We start from the raw sequence: 10346 nt of genomic DNA, 5'->3' as shown, positions 1-10346 counted from the left end.
GGCCTCAGTTTCCTCCTTTGTTAATTTTTTTTTTTTTTAAAAGATGACCGGTAAGGGGATCTTAACCCTTGACTTGGTGTTGTCAGCACCACGCTCAGCCAGTGAGCAAACTGGCCATCCGTATATGGGATCCGAACCCGTGGCCTTGGTGTTATCAGCACCGCACTCTCCTGAGTGAGCCACGGGCCAGCCCTTCCTCATTTGTTAAAAGGGATAAAAACTTCCCCTGACCCACCACTACCTTATAAGAGCGTGGTAAGAACCAAATGTAATAATAATGTTCTGTATGTGAATAACTCTGAATAGTTTTTAAAACTCTTCTTCAAATAAGTGGGGAGAGGGGTCAGTAACTAGCCCATTGGCGAGGGATTCTGGACTTGGAGGGTGTGGTTGGCACTGGTGGGCTCTGCCCATCTCTAAACCTACGACTCAAGATCTCCTGGAGGGAAGAAGACTGGAAGGAAAAGCAATAAAGGTCCCCAATACAGACCTGCTTTCAGAAGAGTGGGAGTGGTTGGTAAGGGCCAGTTTAGCAAAATAGTGGACAGCAGAGCTGACCTGGGGCCCCAGGGGTGTACAGCGTGACATCAGAGAAGCCTGGGGTGTCAGTGTGTCCATCTCCTCTTGCAAGTGGCCCTCCCAGGCTTGTGTGGGCACAAACTCATCACATGCACAGCTGACCCCAGGGTCATGGAGGGGACAGAAACCAGAGGGGCCTTCTGGAGCTCTGGGGCAAGGACTGAGGTAGAGCTACAGTGGGACACCCAGGTGTGCATACACCTCCACGCACAGCCACACACACACCTGGCTCCACACACATACCCAGCACACGCTCAGATCTCAGCCACACACAGACGTGGCTCCCCTCAGACTCTTCATCAGCCCTATCCTCAGAAGATGGGCAATGGCTGGAGGGGATGGTGAGCGCACAGGTCTCAAAGCAGGAACAGTGGGCAAGGCCAGGGTGGAAGGGTACCCCAGCCCATCTTTCAGCATCAGTAGGGCCCTGAGGAGCCCATGACCTCTGACCCCTCTTCCAGCATTCACAGAAAGGTCAGAGGACAGTTACAAAGTCACCTTAACAGGGGTTTGAGGGCATGCGAAAAAGAAGGGCTGGAGAAAAGAAGAGGGTTATAGGCCTGGATAGAGACCAATCTTCCCTCCTGGATCCACAGCTTCTTTTCAGGACTGCTCTCTTTGGCTATGTGGAAGTTCTTCCAGGCATCTAACCTCAATCCTTCCTGCTGGGATCAAAAAGGATTTCCCCCTGGGGATTATTCTGTTATAAACCAAACAAACAACTTTGAAATCCTGAAGAGGAAGAAGGTGCAAAACCTAGTGATGGATGAGAGGCAGGCAGCAGGAGGCAAGGGGAGTCAGGTAGAACAGGTGACAGTCAGAGGCGATGTTTATGACCCTCTCTCCTCCCCATCTATGAGGAAGGATTAAGGAACATGGGCTCCCTTGGAGGAGGGACTTAGGACAGATGGCAGGGAGGACTTCCCAGAAAAGGGTTGAATGTGAGGACATTCTCTGAAAATATTTTAGATGATTAGAAACTGGAGATGACAGGGAGAGAGAGGAAGAGAAGAGGCAGGGAAGAGGACAGGAGAAAGGAAGTGTGTTGTCTATCAAAAGAAGAGAAACAAACACAGAGAGTGAAGAAAAAAGCCATAGATCTTAAGTGGTAGGGACCTAAAAAAAAAAACTCAGAATTGTTCCACTTGCCTTTCTGGGCTACAGTTTCCTTCCTAAGATGGGGCTAATAGCATCTGTCCAGGGTCTAAGTGAAGGCAGCTCAGTGCCTAGCACTATAGAAAATCAAACACAGTGTCTCCGTCCAAAACACAGGCCAACAAGTGAGTCAGAGCAGAGGGGCCCTAGATGGCTCCCTGGCCTTCAGGAGGGGCTCTTGGAGGTCCTCCAGCTTTCCAGCTCCACTACCCATCACCTGGCTGCCCATCAGATTCAGGCAGGGCTTAGGGGAACAAAGCTAGATCCCTATCCAAGAGCTCTCAGATCAGGGGGGCCCAGGAATCTGAATTTTAATTCCCCAGGCAGTTCTAAGTCATCTCAAGAGAACTGATGACTTAGCCACAATCCGTCAATTTTCAAGGGGAGGGAAATGAGGCTGAGAGAGGCACAGCAACCTTCCCAGGTCACCATCTGCAGACTGGAACCATCTGCAGATGTGCGGGCATGAAGGGCATCTCACTTCTCCATGCCTTCTCAGCCCCCGACTCCAGGAAAGCTCTTCCTGACCTTGCCTCAGTTCTGATGCTACTGAGACCTCCCTTCCATTCTCTGGCCTGTGTAGAGACCTCTCCCCTTTCAGTCACCAAAACCTGAGTTGGGCCCAAGCATCTGATGTCTATCCCAGCACCTAACACATGGGAAGTGCTGAAAAGGCGTTTTTGGAATGAATGACTTCCTCAGTCAGTCCCTGCTGGCCTCCACACCGGGGGCAGGAACATCCTAGAGTCCCTGAGCAAAGGCATGGAGGAGAACTTTTTGCCCCTGTTCTCTCCAGTCTAAATCCTGGAGAGAATTGGGAGCTTGGTTCCCAATTCTTCCTCAGGCCCCTAGGGCCAGAGAGCCATAAGGCCCAGCTCTGCTCACCAGCTCTGTGGTGCTGTTGCCTTGGTGAGCAGCTGGTCTACTTATCTTCCAGGTAAATGCATGAGGTCAGCAGACATCTCAGGAGGCCATGCAGCATTAGTGGCACTGAAAAGACCAAGGGTTATGGATGCCCCATTGCAAGCCCTGCTGAAGGCCAGGAGAGAGACCAATCTGAACACTGCCACTGGATGCAGGGGGGAGGTTCTGGAACCCCCATCCAGTCTGGCACCTTCAGGAGGTCTGTCCCCCAGCCTGCATGGGACCCACCTTCCTGCTCTAGGCCCTCTCAGACAGGGGGGCCCCCTCTGTCAGCCTTGAGGGGTTGTGTGTCCTGAAGTTCTCCTGCTGCAGAAAGCCAGGAGAGCATAGATCATGGGAAGATCAGACTAAGCTGGAGAAAGGGAGAGTGGAGCTGGCCATGCGAATTGGTCAATGATCATTCAAAGTCACACCTGTGACTTTGAGTCCTGGCAGGCTGGGAGCAGGTGGTACAGAGTCAACCAGAGAAGAACAGAGATGGGATGAAACACCAGGGCTTAGAGAGTAGAGACAGCAAGAAGCAGAGAAGGTAGGGGAGAAGGCGGGAGAAACCAAGACAGATAGGATGGGGCCAATGAAAGGAAGGTAACCTGCTTCCAGGTGCCTCAGTTTTCCTTTGGAAGCTTTTGCCCATAACAAGGACTCATCCAGCCTCTCGTGGGAGACCCCAGCCCTCCCAGGCCCAGTGGCTGGGCCTCCCTGCGGATTCCTAGAGCCTTCAGGCACAGAGCACCTGACTAGTAGTCAGGAATCTGGGTTTTAGTTCTGTACCTACTGCTAGCATACCTTTGTGATTTTCAAAAAGGACCCACACCCACCAGGGCCTTAGTTTTCCCAGCTGTTAAAAATCGGGAGCTGCATGGTGCTGAGAACACCAAGGTCTAAGGTTAGATCCTTGTATTGACCAGCTGCCAAAAAAAAAAATTTTTTTTTGGAGCACACTAGGTCTTTAAGATCACTTCCACAGGGCCGGCCCGTGGCTCACTTGGGAGAGCGTGGTGCTGATAACACCAAGTCAAGGGTTAAGATCCCCTTACTGGTCATCTTTATTAAGAAACAAAAAAAACAAAAAAACAAAAAACACCTCCACCCCCTCTACAAGGCCATGATGCTAAGTGCTTAGACATGGTCTAATGGGGAAGGGGGCAAAGGAGAGAAAAAGGCTAAACAGAGAATCTGTACTGCTGGGATCCTCTTATTTTACAGTTGGAGACACTGAGACCCAGAGAAAGCCCATTGTGTGAGGACTGGAAGGAGCTATAGACCTTTAGTGCTCAAAGCATGACCCATGCACCAGCAGCAGCATTGGCAGCCCTGCAGGAACCTATAGAAATGCAGCAGCTCAAATCCTGCCCTGGACCTACCCAGTCAGAATCTGCATTTTAACAAGATCTCCAGGTGAGGTAAAGTGTGAGAGCTCCACACCAGCAGAAGGTTAAGTGCATGGGTTTAAAATGGAGCCCCAAGTTAAACCTCTCAGACAGGGGCCTGGCTCCTGTGCTTACTATCTGAGGCTTACATTCACTCAACTGCAAAGTGAAGATAATAAAACCCACTTCACAGGATTATCATGTGGATTTGAGCCAATATCAAATGAGAAGTGTTGGCACAGTGCTTGGCACATGATGATCATTCCATAAGCAGTCAGAAGTTGGGGCTATGGTTAGCACTACTGTATGGGAAACATTATGCTTAGTACTTGGTGCTTGGTTGAGAGAGCCTAGTTACCTGCTGGCTGTGTAATCTCAATCAAGGCTGTTGACCTTCCTGTGCCTCAATTTCCTCATGTGTAGAATGAAAGTAGCCAGAGTGCCTCCATCATAAGATTGTTGAAGAGTTAAGTAATTAAATGATCTGATGCATGTGGCAATAATTAGTCTACAAATGTTGGCCATTATAGTAATAATGGTAGTTTTTACTATTATTATTATTACAAGAGCCCCAATCTCCAGACACCTAGCTTCTAAGGAAGAAAGAACATATCTTTCATGCAGCTAGTCAGCTGTGCCATGAGAAGGAGGCTAGGACAGAGACGGGCAGCCAGAGAAGGGGAGGACAACACACCTACTTCTAGGAGGCTGCTCCAGTGACTGGAGGACTGAGCAGGCATTTGTTCTGAGGCCTCAGTTTCTGAGCGGCACAGCACGCACACATACTTCACACTGACACACAGACACACACCGGTAAGAGCAGTGGAGCAGGAGTCTGAAAGCTCTGCCACAAACTTGCTGTGCTGACCTAAACGAGAAGCTTGCCCTCTCTGGGCCTCAGCCTCTCCATCTGAAGATAAGGGGATTGCACCATTAGACAATCTCTGAGTCACTTCAGGCCATAAGATGCCGATTTGGTGGTTCTTATACATTCTAAAACATACAACTCCCCCTGTACATGTCACAACATGGGTAAGATGGGTGGGGGGAACACCCCCTTCCCTCCTCACCCTCGCAAATACAGAGGCACAGGGGCAAGAGCGAGGCACCTGGGAATTAACCTGGCCTTGCCACAGACATGCAACTACTGGGGCCTCCTCATCACCCTCTTTGGCCCCTGTCCTCAGCAGGGCCAGGTGAGCTCTGGGCACACCCCTTCCTTCCTGTGCATCACAGTCCAGGTGTCTGCTGCCCCCTGCTGGCTAGAGAAGGATGGCCGCCTGGCCTGCAGAGGTAGGCTTGGGGGCCTGACCTGGTGGGAAGTGGGATGTTTAGCATTCACCCTGTCCTTAAAGTCCTAGCTGCTTCCCTTCCTGGATCCAAGTGAAGGTTGTGGAAAGGAATGAGTAGAAGAAAGCTCATCAGCTGATCCGGATCCCTCTGCAGGGAAGAGAAGTAGGGATAAACAGACACACCGATATTTATTACATTAACAGGCAATTAGGTAGTACTTCATATGAGCCAGGCACTATCCTAAGTGCTTTGCAGATATTACCTCATCGATCCTCCGAGATAGGTACTAGCATTATTCCCCATTTTACAGATGAGGAGAGATGAGGCAGAGAAGTCCCAAAGTTACACAGCCAACAGGCTCAAATGGGGGTGTACCACCCCTCAGGGAGGAAGTGGTGAGAGAGACCACATAGGTAGAGGTAGAGATACAAATACACAGACACAGAACATGACAGAAGTCTCTAGAAGAGAGGAGGGAGATGGGGAGGAGAAGAAAGAGAAGAGGGGGCGGGGGAAAGGAGAGAGCAGCAAGATGGCTGGGAAGAGGGAGGGAAGGGAGGCGGGTTCCCCTTTGACCCCAGGGCCCCAAAGATGCTATCAGGCCAGACCCAGCCGGAAAATCCTTCCTGGATCCCTCCACATTCCAGCCTCTGCTGGGCTGGTTTTACAGCCTCACGGTGCAGCCTGGACACTGTTTATGGCAGTCCCATTCTCCGGCCCTTGTCTCCAGGCCCCAAAGGCATCTGGCCAGGCTGAGGGAGGCTTGTGGGGGCAGAGGCCCCCTGCCCAGCCTCCCAGGCCCTCCTTTGAACCCTGCTGGACGCCAGAAGGAGGAGGCTGGGTGGGCGCCACAAGGGCCCCTTTCAGGCTCCGTACTGTGAGTCTGGGAGGGAGGGGGCAGACCCCCCAGGCATGGGCCACGTCGCAAGGACCACTAAATCCTACCTCTGCCAATTCCTTGCTGTGTGACCTTGGGCATATGATTTTACATGATTTGACCTTCCTCAGCCTCAGTTTACCCTTCTGTAAAATGAAAATAAAATTTCCTCATGGTTTTTAGAGAATTTGACATACTACGTATAAAGTGCCTGTCTCAAACTGTAGCTGATATTACAGAGTTTGCAAATTAGGCAAAGAACTAGAGATTCCCACCCCCTTTAGTTGCCTTAGAATTTTTTTTGCTAATTCTGCCCCCAAGGCAGTCCATATGCTACAAATCTTTCTCTGTCCCACCTCTCAACGGGGTGGCACCCCCCAGACCCCTAACCCTCCACACCCTCTGCCTGGGTTTGTGTGTGTTGCCCTCTGCTGGCCATGGGCAGAACTGCACACTCCTCTCCCCTCTGTAGCCTAGAAACGTGAGGCTTTGGAAGGAGAGGACAGGTCCCTTCCAGTGTTCCCAGCATCTGAGAAAACCACTATGGAATCGGTAAAAGAACCATAGACAATAGGATGCAGAGAGGTTTTGGAGTAGGAGTTAGGGACTAGAATTCCTGTATTCTAAGGAAAAGGTTGGGCAGATGAAAGCGAATAGAAGAGGAGAGAGATGAAGGGAGGACTTGAAGAAAGCTTCTCAGGGAGGCAGGGCAGGGCCAGCTCCAGGGAAGGAAACAAGAAGAAAATAGAAAACACCTCCTTTACAGAGATGTCCTAGCCTGAGAAAGACTTGGGTGGGGGAAGAACGTGGAAATGGGCGTGATGCCCCCAGAGACATATGGAAAGTGGGGCCAATGGGGATGGGAGAAGGATGCTCCCCACACACTGAGGGTGGGAAGAGTTTAATTGAGTCTATCTGAAGGTAAGATAAAGACTCTGGCCGAGCTGGAGCTAGTTCCCTGGAGGGTCTTCTAGATCACGTTCAGAACCTGGCTGAAGATGAACAACTCCCAGGGAGAATCTGGAGGGCAGAGCAAGGAACCTGGGCCTCCTGCACTCTCTCTCCTTCCCTCTCCACCCCCCAATCCCTTACAGACTAGAGGAAGTACTTGTAAGTGCAGCTGAGACTGGGCTGCCTTATCCCAAGGTGCTGAGAACCCACAGCTCTCCCCACCCTCTGCTCTTCCCGTCATGCTCATTGGGCATCCACTCACAGGAGGCACTGGGTGATTTCATGAGAAAGTAAGCTAATCTCAAGGGGCTTGATAGACCTTCTCTCAAAGCCATCAGCCACAAGTCCTTGAGAAACATCAAGGGCTGCAGTCCCCTTTCTGCACCCCCAGACCCTACATTAGGTCTGCTCTATCCCCTTCTCTCCCCTTCCCACCAAATGCCCCCTCCCTACACCACCACTATCCTCAGCTGCTAAGAATTCCAAACAAGAGGCTGGGTTCCAGGCCCCATGTTTATCTCATGATGGGCTCTGTCATGTCAGAAGCTGCCCCTGTGTCTGACCCCCTGCCCTGCCCCCAGAGCTCTGCTGAGAAGATACACTGAACAGGGATGCCCAGTGGACAGGTCTCCCAGGGGCTGGGGCCCAATGAGTGTGAAGGTTCCATACTCTCCCAGCAGCCTGAGCCCCTAACAGGTGGGGCTGGGCATGTGAGGGCCTCTTCTCTGGGTGACTTTGAAAGTCCTTCTCAGGACCCAGGGACTACCTCCAGCTCCTTCCTCTTCCTATGTTCAAGGAGTTGGAGCTGCTAGTACCACCACTCTGCCCCCTCCTCAGTCCAACCATCGCCTGGAACTGCAGGGTCCAGATCCTCAGATCCGGGCCCTCCCCCTTCCCCTGCACCCTTTCGGAATGGGGTCTTGGGGAAGAGGAGGAATAAACAAACAGTGCATGGGAGAGGAACTGGAGATACAAAAGTGAAACTGACCTCAAACAGGTCATAAACAAAGCAGGACCTACTGTAAATAAAGAGTGAAGTTTACCATAAACAGAAAGTGAGATGGGCTATGAGCAGAGGGACCCAGGGTGGTTAAAAGCATGATCACTGCCCCCTCCCCAAGTGAGCAGTGGAAGAAAGGGGATCTGGGTGTAACTGGCCCAGGGAAAAGAAGGCCTAGGGAAAGGGATACCATGAGGAACAAGAGCTCACTCTTGTCTGAGGGGGCACCACACAGGGAGGTGAGTTGATGGCATCTCCAAACAGCAGGGTGGATGGAAGGGAGACTTGCGGAATGACTTCCTGGTGTCAAGAGCAAGTGTAATCTGCCACCACATCACCATCTCTATCTATCCTTACATCTCTCCTCTCTCCAACCCCACAGGGCAGTGGACAGAGTACCAGGAAATAACCCAAGGGGAAAGATTCAAAAGCTGGAGCCCACTCCAAACCTTAGAAGAGAGAAGATCCTGAGTAGGGTGAGGAGTGTGGAAAAGAGGGCACAGAAGGGAATCACCAGGCACCCCAGCAAGACAAACATATGCAATCCTGGAGCTGTCTAGGTCCCAAATCCAAAGGTAAAGAGCCATTTCTTCCTTCCCTCCTTCCTTTCCTCTTCTCCTGATTCTGTCTCACCTTGCTCTTCCTCCCTTCTCTGTTCTCTGCCTCTATTTTATCTTGTCTGTGGTGGCATCTACACCATCTCAACGCATCAGGTTCAAAGGCAAAATTTTGAGTCAATCCCAGCATTGCTCTGATATATCAAATGACCAGTCAAACTGAAGTTGTGGGGACAGCTGGCTCATCTAAGACTTGCCTCTGCCTCTCTTTCTCTCCCTACCAGGTCCCACCCTGCTTCTGCTCTTCTGTACACACACACACACACACACACACACACACACACACACACACACTCATACTCACTCTCACACTCACTCAGGAATGCAAATTCTCTTCATTTTCCTTTTGTCTCTGTGTGCATGTCCCTGCCTCTATGTTCTACATCCCTCTGAACTCTGAAGTCAGGAGGAAAGGGCTGAAATTGGTGCCCGCTCTTGCAAAGGGATCCAGGTAGACCCCATTCTGTTCCTAATCTCTAAGCATGGGTGTGAAGGTGAGGGGAAAGATGGGGCCCATAAATCTTCCCAAATCTTCCTAGGACCAGGAGAAGGTCCAGACGCTGCCAGACCTTAGAGCCTTAGAGCTATAACCTGCTCCACTACCGCCCCCCGCCCCGCACGTAATTACCATTCATACTGCACAGCTGGGTGATTAATGACCTGATTAATAATTACTCAGGCTAATAAAATAATTAATTAATTTGGCAAGCCATTATTTATCTGGTCATCCTCAGTCTTAACCTGAGCATCCAGGAGTTTGGGAATCTCCCCTCTAGGCTCTTTCGGAAATGTGATTATTAATGTGGGAGAGGTATATGGGACTTCTCCATCCTGAGACCCTCCCAAAGAAGGAGAGGAAAGGGCCTGAGGGCTTTCTAGGATGCAGACTGGAAGGACTGAGGCAAACTGACCAGTGAACCTCAAGTCCAGGAAGAAAGCTAACCAGGAAGGCCAGGGACATTTCTTTGCGGGGGTAAGAGGAAGCATAACTGGGAGCTTGGGGATGCATCTGAGCACCCAGGTTTGGGCAATTCTGGGATATATTCTCTCCAGCAAATGATTGATGACATCATTTCAACAAATGATTTTTATCTTGCCTCTTGTCTCCCAAATTTACGATTTTGTCCCCAAGCCCCAGGCTAGACAAGTGGGGACCAGGTGAATTCTGGGGTGAGGGTAGCCTGACTTGGGGTGGGGTCCAGGAATCAGTGGGAGACTTCAGGACTCTGCAAGGGGGAGAAGGCTCCCCCTACCATCTTTTTCTGGTGTCTTGAGAAATAAAACTCTGCATCAGACTTAGATTTGGTCCTCAGAACCTGGAGGGTTGGAAGCATCCCCCTCCCAGTAAGGAGGGGAGCAAATAGCAAGGAGAAAGAGGGGACAGCAGATCTCCTGGGAGTTGAGGAGGGAGGCAGAGGCCCACTCCGGGATTGGGGGAGTGAGATGACTGGCTTGTCCAGTCAGTTTTTAAACAAAGTCATCTCCACCATATTCTGGGCCCAAGGGCAAACATAAGACCCAATTTTCCATGTCTGGGACTGAGGCAAGAGTTGGGCCTTCACTGAGCAGACAGACCTATA

This window comes from Cynocephalus volans, chromosome 12 (assembly GCF_027409185.1).
Source record: "Cynocephalus volans isolate mCynVol1 chromosome 12, mCynVol1.pri, whole genome shotgun sequence".
NCBI classification, from domain to species: domain Eukaryota; kingdom Metazoa; phylum Chordata; class Mammalia; order Dermoptera; family Cynocephalidae; genus Cynocephalus; species Cynocephalus volans.
Note: the sequence above shows the minus strand (reverse complement) of the source record.